Genomic DNA, 12,101 nt, shown 5'->3' on the forward strand with positions numbered 1-12,101 from the left:
TGCCATTAACAGAATTAAGAAAACGTCATGATTTAGTAACGAAAGACGCATTAAACAGGGTGAAAGTGATCACACCTGATTTTACGGAGCGCTACGAGGTGATACGAGAGGACGAAGGACTCGATAATCTCTGGTACTGTGACCGCCATCTTTAAACGGTCTACGAAACCCGTAAGGGTAATGTATTGAATACATTTAGTTGCCCCTCCTTGACACATAAGTCCCAACAAATGCAAATCATTTGAGGCCAAAGAAGGGCCATAAAAGTGTATCCCAATTTGTCACTGAAAAAAAAACGTATCCGAGGAGTACTAATGAACATGCATAAAAAAGTGCCATTAGCACAGTTTAGAAAGCGTCATGATTTAGTAACGAAAGACGCGTATATAAACGGCGGATAGGTCTAGAATGCGATAAGTAAGACGACCTATCCCAACATGGCTAATACTGTGAACTGAAATTGGAAACTAATTCGCGTAAATCCATGGCCAAGGAACTATATAATCCACTGTTACTAAGGCCGCCATCTTGGAATGATAGAGGGGCTGATCAACGAAGGTAATGAGGAGGTAGAAATTTCCTCAATACATTACAAGAAATGCCCTTAGAAATTAATATAGACCTAGGATAGTAGGCCCTCGTGATGGCTAGGTGAATCAAAAACATTGTCAAGGATACAGCAGAGTCAAAGGGGGTTCATACGTAAGGGGAATCAACGGTATAAAAGTACACATAAATCCAATAGCAACAAATTGAACCAGGTCATGTAACATGTAGAAAGGGGTGCTCATTAAGAACATGATATGGTTCCAGATTTTTGAATGGAAATACAACTATGAAAGTCATATGTAATCATTCCTATCTTACACTTGTGAGGACAGGAAGAATCCTGTAGTGAAGTATTATGGAATTAAGAGTAAGAGAGTTGGATACTTCAACTGATAGGTTTATTAGCCACAGCTGCTGCAGTCCCAGAGTAACTGTCTCACATGGAATCTCTCCACTCCAACCTCATCAGTACATTCCACATTCCAATGACATAACACCGTGTCATTGGAATGTATGCTAGATCACCACAATATCTCCCTTCTTTACAATAAATAAACAGAAACACATTACATAGAATAACATAGCATAAAAAAAAACATCAATACATATATAAACATCTGATAATTAATACAAAAGAACATTAATCACGATATCTTAAAGGTTTCATTACATTCCGCCTGCTACTTCTGCGCTCGAGTACAGGATAAGATGAACCCTTGGATTCAGACCCAACAATGTCAGTAGAGATGGATGAAGGAACATGAGAATGTAAAAACGGTTTGGGTGAAATACAAGAATCATGTGAAAGAGCATCTTGACAATCTACCTTCACCACCCGTCCCCTGTTCCACCATTCATTTCTGCTAGTTTTCACTGAATTCTTAGTCACAACCTCAATTCTGACAGCAGGTTTAAATTTAGACATTCCCTTTGGAACATGATTAGGGTCCTTGATGCGAACCCAATCTCCTACACATAGTTTACTTTCAACAGGTCTAACTCTGTGGGTAGTGTCGTAATGATTTTTCATTTTACTTTGAAAAACTTCAACTTTTGGTCTTACAATTTTATCCATACTTAACAAATGATCACTTTTGTGTTGACACTCTCTCAACCAAGCAGGGCACAACTTTGAGGCAGGTGGACGTCCTCGCAACAATTCAAATGGTGTGATACCTGTTACAGCATTTGGACAACATCTATGTGACCACAGCATTTCTTCAACAGAGTTGCAAACATCAAACTTGTTTTGAATTGCCCATTGTATACACTCAACTAATGTGCGATTCATTTTTTCTACCAGACCATTGGCTTGTGGGTGGTATAAAGCAACACATTTGTGTCTGATAGCATTGTTACTAAGGAAACTTTTCATTTCCTTAGAAACAAATTGGACGCCGTTGTCCGATACAATTTCTTTGGGAAAACCTTCCCTTAAAAACAGACCTTTCAAGAACTTGACAACGCTAACAGTATTAGGTTCCTCTACAAATTTCACTTCCCACCACTTGCTGTAGTAATCTACCACTACAATAGCAAATCTTAATTTCCGTGGAAGCGGACCAAAAGGACCTATAAAATCTATGGCAATCTTTGACCAAACTGTGTTAGGTAATTCAACAGGTTGTAATGGAACTGCTTTTGTCTTAAGACCTTTGTCACTAGAAGCACAGATAACACATCCCCGCACACTTACTACAATGGCAGAGTCCATTCCGGGCCACCAATAGCTGTCTCTAATTTTCCTTTTGGTTATAGTTTGACCCAGATGACCCTCATGACCATAAGAAATAATCCTTTCCCTTAATGATACTGGTGGAATGAACTTATCACCCCGTACAAGCATCCCCTTTTCTTCAATGGATAGTTCATCTGCCACTTTGAAATAAGGTTGTAAATTTTGAGGCAGTTTTTTTTCTTTAGGCCACCCACTCATGACATACTCCCTGACACTATCCAGTTCCATATCTTTTGAAGATTCATCTAACCATTCACGTTCATTAAAAGTGGTGTCATGACAAATATCGATACATGCAATTAAACATTCTTCATCGTTTTCCTCACAATTCTCTTGATAATCAGTGAAACTTAAGGGTGAGCGAGATAAATAATCTGCCCTTATGTTTTTACCGCCTGGAATGTATTCAATTGAAAAATTATACTGTAAAAGTTTTGAGCTCAACCTTGCTATTCTAGGGGTGTGATCTTTGATAACTGTCCCACTTAGAATGCTAACCAAAGGTTTGTGGTCAGTTTTGAGTACAAATTTCCTTCCCCAAATAAAACATTTAAATCTTTCCACAGCCCAACAACAACTCAATAGTTCTTTTTCAATGACAGAGAAAAATTTTTCATTCGACCTCAATGATCTTGATGCAAACCCAATTGTTACTTCAGTTTTCCCTTTCATCTGAGCAATGGTAGCACCCAGACCGTCATTGCTGGCATCCACAGTAATAATACATTCTTGTGAAGGTTCAAAAGGTGCAAGGACTCCGGCAGAAATTATTTCTTTTTTCAACCCTTCAAACTCCACTTGACATTTCTCTTCCCAAGAGAATTTTATGTCTTTCTTTAACAATTCCCTCAAATTTACAGTTTTCGCTGAAAAATTCTGAATAAATTTTGAGTAAAATTCACAAAGTCCTAAAAAGGAGGCCACATTCTCTTTAGACTTAGGCGTCGGCGCTTTAGTGATAGCATCTACTAAGCCAGGTCTAGGTTCCACCCCTTTTTCCGAAATTACATGACCTAGATATTCAATTTTAGTCTTTGAAAACTCACATTTTCCCCGATTGGCCACAATACCAAATTTTTTTAATCTCTCTAATACATCACTCATACGTTTGTCATGACTAATCTGATCTTTCCCCGCTATTAAAATGTCATCCTGGAAAGTCACTACCCCATCAATACCTTTCAGTACATTCTCCAACACACGTTGAAAAACAGCCGCAGCCGATGCAAGACCGAAAGGCATTCTCTTAAATTGGTAGGAACCCATAGGAGAAACAAAAGCTGTTAAATGGCGTGATGATTCCTCAAGTACCACTTGATGATACGCAGATGCTAGGTCAATTTTTGAAAATAACCTAGCACCTGAAAATGTACTTATGATATCATCAATCCTGGGCAAAGGGTGTGAATCAACCCAAATTACTTTGTTGAGACACCTTAAGTCGACACACACTCTCAATTGCCCATTTTTTTTCCTTGCGATGACCAATGGACTTAACCATAAGGATGATTCTATTGGTTCTATTACACCATCATCACACATTTTTTTTAGAATGTTATCCAAGTCTTCACGTACACTGAATGGTACATTTCTCAATTTGTGTTTCACAGGGGTAACACCCTCTTTGACCTTAATCTTGTGTTTGAAACCATTGATTTTGCCTAACCTGTCACCAAACACAGTAGGAAACTTCTGAACCCATTTGATATTATTCTCGCCTCTCGCAACAGCCTCTCTATTTTCCTCACCATCAGTCACTAATGAAACTTGTACATCTCTCCCAGGTCTAAGCGTCATCCCAAAAAGACCCTGGTGATACCATCCCAGAATATTTAAACCTTTCTTGGCCACATATACTTTTCCAAAAATGCTGCGATCCTTGAATTTTAGTTGACATTCAAAATATCCTGACAATTCAATTTTTCTTCCATCATACGTGACTGGGTTCCTATCTGGAGGAAACAACATGCGTTTACCCCATATTTCATCATACAACTCATCAGTAATCATCGTCATTCTAGCACCAGAATCAATGAGAAGTCTAAGATCTTTGCCATCTACCTCAATGTGTTCATACGGATCTACACAATCTGTCTCCTCATCTTGTACTACAACAATCATGTCTCTGACTCCTCTTGTGCAATTTTGTTCTTCATCTGAACTATCAGATACATCTCCATCTTGCATTGCATTAATTCTGTCTCTAGGCGTCTGACAAACCTTTGCAAAATGTCCAATTTTGTTACACATTTTGCACTTCACATTTTTTGCCGGACATGGTCTACTGTTAGGTCCATGTCTATTGTTACCACATCTAAAACAAATACTCTTTTGTTGAAAAAAATTATTCTTTGACTCTTTTTTCTTTGTAAATTTTTTTAAATTACTATTTTGTTTAGAAACTGTACTTTCATTCATATTTTGTTTTGCAATTATGCTTTCTTTAACCACAGACACTCCACTAGTTTCTTTGCGAGTGAGTTCCCTAAGTGCTTTCCGTGACACCTCAATCCCCTTTACTATGTCAATAGTTTCAATCAGATTTGGGTTTCTCATAGTAAGGAGTTTCTCTTGTACCTTTTTATCCCAACAACGCACTACAATTTGATCCCGTATGAGCTGGTCTGTAAAGTTTTCAAATTCACATTCAGCAGCCAACATACGTAACACTGCTACATATGTATCTATAGACTCATCCTGCAACTGCTCTCTTGTGAAGAACTTATGTCTATTAACGATTAAACTGGGTTGAACGTCAAACTGTTTTTCTAATTTCTTTACAGCTAATTCAAATTCATCTAAATCATCATGACCCGGAGGAGCGACATAAAGTGGAAGATGTTCATAAATAGATTGACCCTCGAATCCCAAATTGTGTTCCAAAAGAAACCTCTTACGTTCTGGTCGATATCTATTACCACCTATAGCTCCTAAATACTTTGTAAATGCCCTATACCAATTTCTCCACGGTACAGGTGGATCTCCTGGAGTTTGAAGGAAAGGAGGTGGAGCACCAACATTTTGCATATTTGCCATTGCGTTATTTTTTCCCAATATCACTATCCAATTTGTGAATAAGATATAAATCTTTCCTAAATTACTAAATTAAAACAATTAAAATATTTCTTAAAATGAGAATAAAAATTTTCCCATTTCAAAATACAAGAATTAAATAAATAAATAAATAAATAATGTTAAAAACCCCATGCTAGATCACCACAAATCCCCAATGTGATACTAGCCTTACATGTATCCGTATGTTTCTAGACCGGCTAGTGTAGGTGTAGTCACAGAATAGGTAAAACTGAAAGAGGAACCTGAGGGATTTAAAGAAAATAGTGCATCTCTGATTCACTATTGTGACCCATTTCCACACAACGGAGCCTACAAATCCAGCTGGCCTCGTTCCTTCTTAAAGTTAGTTCCCTGTTTCCTCCTCGGGGCGACACTGGTATATGGTCTATACCAAAGAACCATAGTTCATTGGGCTTGTGTTGCTTTTCCTGAAAATGAGATGTTAGAGGGTATCTGGAGTCTCCGTTGTTTACTGCCCTTAGGTGTTCCTGTATCCTGACCCTGAGTTCCCTTTTGGTGCTACCCACATAAATTATGTTACAAGGGCATCCTAAGATATATGTAACAAACGTGGTTCTGCATGTTATGATGTGTCTGATCGTGTGTATCCTTTCAGTGTTAAATTGGAAGGTGCGCGTTCTATTTTTCCCAATCTTACAGACACAACATTTGGTACATGTATAGAAACCCCCTTGGCCCTCTCTCATCCAGTTGGAATTTTTTGGCGATTTGATCAGGCTAGGGCAGAGCATGTTTCTCAAGCTTTGGCCACGTCTATAGGTGACTTTGGGGTTTTGTGTAATTGAATCCTTAAGGCCTGGAACTTCCTCCAGGAGTCTCCAGTGTTTGCGCAGGATGTTGTAGATCCTGCTACTGTCCCTATTATACCCTGTCACCAGGGCAACGGGCAAGTGATCCCCTTTCTTTCTGCGTGGAGCTCTTTCTTCTAGTGTACTTTCACGTTTAATGTTCAGTGCCCTCCTCTCCGTTTTGTTCATAAGGGTGACAGGGTAACCCCTAGCCAAGAATGTCTTCTTGGTTTCTGTTATGTGGTGAACAAATGAGTCATGAGTGCTGCAGATCCTTCTCATTCTCACCATCTCACCGAAAGGGATGTTTTTTACCACGTGTCGGGGATGGGCACTTTCATAGTGTAACACACTATTGCAGGCGGTATTTTTTCGGTGGACCGTGCTATGGATCACATTGTTATGCACAAAAAATTGGATATCAAGGAAATCAATTTTCTCCTTGTTCCAATTTAGGGTAAACTTTACATTATACGGGTTGTCATTGAGGTAGTTGTAATAGTCCAGGAGGTCGGGGACAGGTCCATTCCAAATGATAATCACATCGTCGATGTACCTGCCCCAGAACAAAACATGCTCAGTCCATGTTGTGGAGTGTCTGCCCCAGGCATGCACCCGATCATACCAGCCCATAAAAAGGCCGGCATAAGCGGGCGCAAACCTCGATCCCATGGCTGTACCCTGTAGCTGTTGAAACCACCTGTTGTCATGGAGAAAGTGATTTTTAGACAGAATTATATCTGTCATCTCCATGAGCATGTCATTGTGAGCCAGGTGATCAGCAGTCCTCTGTCCCAGATAGAATTCTAAGGCTCTGACACCAAACTCCTTTTTGATGCAGGTATAGAGACTGGTTACGTATAAGGTTACAAAAACCATGGAGTCCAGCCATTCCAGTCCCTCAAATTTGGAGAGAATGTCTTTGCTGTCTTTAACATACGCGGGTAGCCTCTGCACCAAAGGTTGCAGAAAGCCATCCACGTATTCCGACAATCTTTCTGTCGGTGAGTTAATACCAGAGATTATCGGTCGCCCTGGTGGGAAGGGACCACCTTTATGGACCTTTGGTAGGACATAAATACATGGGAAAGTGGGCTCCATGACTGACAAATATCTGTGTTCTTTTTCGTCTAACAGACCTATTTCTCGCCATTCAAAGAGTCTGCTATTGATGTGATTACATAGCTGTTTGATAGGGTTGACAGTCAATCTCATGTAACATGTAGTATCCGAAAGTTGTCTCTCTATCTCACCCATGTAGTCAGTTTTTTCCATGATGACTACATAGCCCCCTTTATCGGCCTCTCGAATGACTAGTGTGGGGTTTGCTCTTAATTCCTTGAGTGCCTGACTCTCGGCCAAAGATAGATTGAATGTTGTCATGTTATGTTTAGTGTGTGAGGCCTTCAGGTTGTGTAAATCGTGGCATACCCTCTCATGAAAGATATCAATATTGGGATGTGTCCCTGTTGGTATGAATTTGGATTTATCCTTAAGGTTACTATTCACGTTTAGATCCTCCATCAAATCTAATTCAATGCGTAAATCCTCTGTATCTATTTCTGTCTCAAATTGAATTGAGAGCATGGCTTTGAGGGCGTTAAATTCTGAAACCGTCTGTTCAACATGAGTTTGTTCAGAATTAGTTTCCACACAGGGAGGCAAAGCATTTGCAAAATGATCTTTTAATTTCAGATGACGTACAAATTTATACATATCAACAAAAATGTCAACATCTTTACCCATTTGTGTCGGGCAAAACCCAAGGCCCCTACTAAGTACAGAAATTTCACTGTCAGTAAGCTCTTTTTTGGATAGATTGACTATTTTCAATTCATCAGTCACGTTTGTCCCAGATTCCCCTATTTCCTGATTCCTCCCCTCCTTGATCTGGTTGCCCTTTCTGGAATTTCGTTTGTTGTGGTTTTGCTTGAGGCGCTGTTCCTGCCATCTCCTACCCCCCGTCTTGTCTTGTGTCCTTTCCCAGAGTTCTTCCCCCTACTCGGACCTATAGACGTGGCCAAAGCTTGAGAAACATGCTCTGCCCTAGCCTGATCAAATCACCAAAAAATTCCAACTGGATGAGAGAGGGCCAAGGGGGTTTCTATATATGTACCAAATGTTGTGTCTGTAAGATTGGGAAAAATAGAACGCGCACCTTCCAATTTAACACTGAAAGGATACACACGATCAGACACATCATAACATGCAGAACCACGTTTGTTACATATATCTTAGGATGCCCTTGTAACATAATTTATGTGGGTAGCACCAAAAGGGAACTCAGGGTCAGGATACAGGAACACCTAAGGGCAGTAAACAACGGAGACTCCAGATACCCTCTAACATCTCATTTTCAGGAAAAGCAACACAAGCCCAATGAACTATGGTTCTTTGGTATAGACCATATACCAGTGTCGCCACGAGGAGGAAACAGGGAACTAACTTTAAGAAGGAACGAGGCCAGCTGGATTTGTAGGCTCCGTTGTGTGGAAATGGGTCACAATAGTGAATCAGAGATGCACTATTTTCTTTAAATCCCTCAGGTTCCTCTTTCAGTTTTACCTATTCTGTGACTACACCTACACTAGCCGGTCTAGAAACTTAAGGATACATGTAAGGCTAGTATCACATTGGGGATTCTTCCTGTCCTCACAAGTGTAAGATAGGAATGATTACATATGACTTTCATAGTTGTATTTCCATTCAAAAATCTGGAACCATATCATGTTCTTAATGAGCACCCCTTTCTACATGTTACATGACCTGGTTCAATTTGTTGCTATTGGATTTATGTGTACTTTTATACCGTTGATTCCCCTTACGTATGAACCCCCTTTGACTCTGCTGTATCCTTGACAATGTTTTTGATTCACCTAGCCATCACGAGGGCCTACTATCCTAGGTCTATATTAATTTCTAAGGGCATTTCTTGTAATGTATTGAGGAAATTTCTACCTCCTCATTACCTTCGTTGATCAGCCCCTCTATCATTCCAAGATGGCGGCCTTAGTAACAGTGAATTATATAGTTCCTTGGCCATGGATTTACGCGAATTAGTTTGCAATTTCAGTTCACAGTATTAGCCATGTTGGGATAGGTCGTCTTACTTATCGCATTCTAGACCTATCCGCCGTTTATATACGCGTCTTTCGTTACTAAATCATGACGCTTTCTAAACTGTGCTAATGGCACTTTTTTATGCATGTTCATTAGTACTCCTCGGATACGGTCTCTTTTTCAGTGACAAATTGGGATACACTTTTATGGCCCTTCTTTGGCCTCAAATGATTTGCATTTGTTGGGACTTATGTGTCAAGGAGGGGCAACTAAATGTATTCAATACATTACCCTTACGGGTTTCGTAGACCGTTTAAAGATGGCGGTCACAGTACCAGGGATTATCGAGTCCTTCGTCCTCTCGTATCACCTCGTAGTGCTCCTTAAAATCAGGTGTGATCACTTTCACCCTGTTTAATGCGTCTTTCGTTACTAAATCATGACGTTTTCTTAATTCTGTTAATGGCACTTTTTATGTATGTTCATTAGTACTCTTCGGATACAGGCTCCTCTTCAGTGACAATATGAGGTACACTTTCGTGGCCCTTCTTCGGCCTCAAATGATTCTCATTGGTTGGGACTCATGTGTCAAGGCGGGGCAATTAAATGTATTCAAACATTACCTTTACGGGTTTCCTAGACCGTTTAAAGATGGCGGCCATAGCACCAGGGATTATCGAGTCCTTCGTCTTCTCGTATCATCGCGTAGCGCTCCTCAAAACCAGGTGTGATCACTTTCACCCTGTTGAATAGACTACAAATACGGGACTTTCTTATTGGAGGCCCTGCGGCTGCCTGATAGGACGGGTGGATTTTTGACCCTCTCTCGGAGATACGGACTCGGGTAAGTGCTTGTATGGCATCAAGCACCCTGTTTCATAGGCTGGGAGTCCTGCACTTTTGGATTAATGGCATGAGGACATTTGCCTTGTCTTTTATAGTGAATTATCTCTTGTGAATACGAGCGAGCTTGTACTTAGAAAGTAAAATGCCATGAGTTTTCACGTCTAGTATTCATGCAGTTTTTTGGTGCCGCTCCAGCGCACTAGAGCGATTTTAATCCATATTTGACATAGTCAATTACCTTTCTGGGGATACGAGCGAGCTTGTATTTAGAACTCAAGATACTATGAGTATTCACATCTAGTATTCATGTAGGTTTTTGTGCCGCATCTGCGCACGAGAGCTGTTTTAATTTAATTACTATCATTGCTTACCTAAGACTGCCTTTTGGTGTGTTTACTCACTATTGCTGGGTTGATCGCCACAGCAGTTTCTTTTAAATACTTTTTATCTATTGCCATTATTTGGTTTGTGGATTAATTACCACCTTATTACAATAGATTATTTCTACTCTGCAGACCTTTCCATTTGATAATATTAGTATTTTCTTTCATTTTTATGATTAGTATTATGGTTACATTTGGATATATATATTTTGTCTTCCGTTATAGGTATCTTTACTACATTTCAGCTGCCCTACATTATGAACGAATCTTTGACATAGATCGTCTTTACTTTTGCCATAACCTGATGTGGGTTCTTCAATTTAATACTTGGCCATTCTGATTTTTTAGCTGTCTACCAGACACGAAGTGAGTATCGTCTCATTCACTACCATTTTTTGACTTGGTCTTTGATTCTCTAATTAGGCCTTTGATACAATCATGGACGTTCCATTTGATAATATTAGTTTATTCTTTCATTTTTATGATTAGTATTATGGTTACATTTGGATATATATATTTTGTCTTCCGTTATAGGTATCTTTACTACATTTCAGCTGCCCTACATTATGAACGAATCTTTGACATAGATCGTCTTTACTTTTGCCATAACCTGATGTGGGTTCTTCAATTTAATACTTGGCCATTCTGATTTTTTAGCTGTCTACCAGACACGAAGTGAGTATCGTCTTATTCACTACCATTTTTTGACTTGGTCTTTGATTCTCTAATTAGGCCTTTGATACAATCATGGACGTTATATACTATGTTTTTCTCTTTAGAAAACATGTACTTCTAACTTTGATACTCTGGATACCTGAAACTGTGAGGGAACCGTAATACGATAAATAGGACGTGAAGACATCATTTATCCTACTGTTATTTTTGGTGTGTATACATCTTCCTCTTCTTTTCTCCTTTTTCCTGGAGTCACTATGGCGTTATTTGTTATATCGCTCTTCCCCCCCCCCCCTTTCTCTATTATCACGTATCATTTCCATGCTATTTATCTTTTTGCCTTAAATTAGAGGTTCTTTTTGATTTCTCTTTCTCCCCATTTTCCCATTCCCTTGGTCACCCTTTGTCTTGCCTGGGTTAGAATTAACCTAATCAGGTTCTGGTTGGAACATTTCGAGAGGAGTGCTCTAACATTTGGTTGAAAGATCTACTGACCATAGGCTTTACTTAAATAGTTAGATTTATAATTATTTGATGTGGCATATTTAAATATGAATTATTGTTTCATGCTGGAAATTTATAAATTGTTTCTCAATTGTTTTAGTTGTAACATGATAAAATTGTGTTTGTGTGGGTTTCGAATAACCTTTTTGGGTATCAAAACATGCGTCTGTTTATATTTGGTATATATATGGAATTTTCAGTATTATTATGTTGTATCTACTTGTGTCTTGTCCTTTTGTTAAATATTTACAATGCATTTCTGTATATATCTGTTGCAGCCCTGAAGAAGTCCATTGGTGGACGAAACGCGTCGGCTGTTCTGGCTGTTTTGGAAAATTGTTTTTTAATTGTAAAACTTTCTGTAAAATAAAGAAGAATCCTTTGAGAAAACGAAAAACAACCCAAGAACTCGGACTTGATTTAATTTACATTGTTTAAGTGGTGCATTTGTTTTTGTTTTTG

This window comes from Triturus cristatus, chromosome 5_1 (genome assembly GCF_964204655.1).
Source record: "Triturus cristatus chromosome 5_1, aTriCri1.1, whole genome shotgun sequence".
Taxonomy (NCBI): Eukaryota; Metazoa; Chordata; class Amphibia; order Caudata; family Salamandridae; genus Triturus; species Triturus cristatus.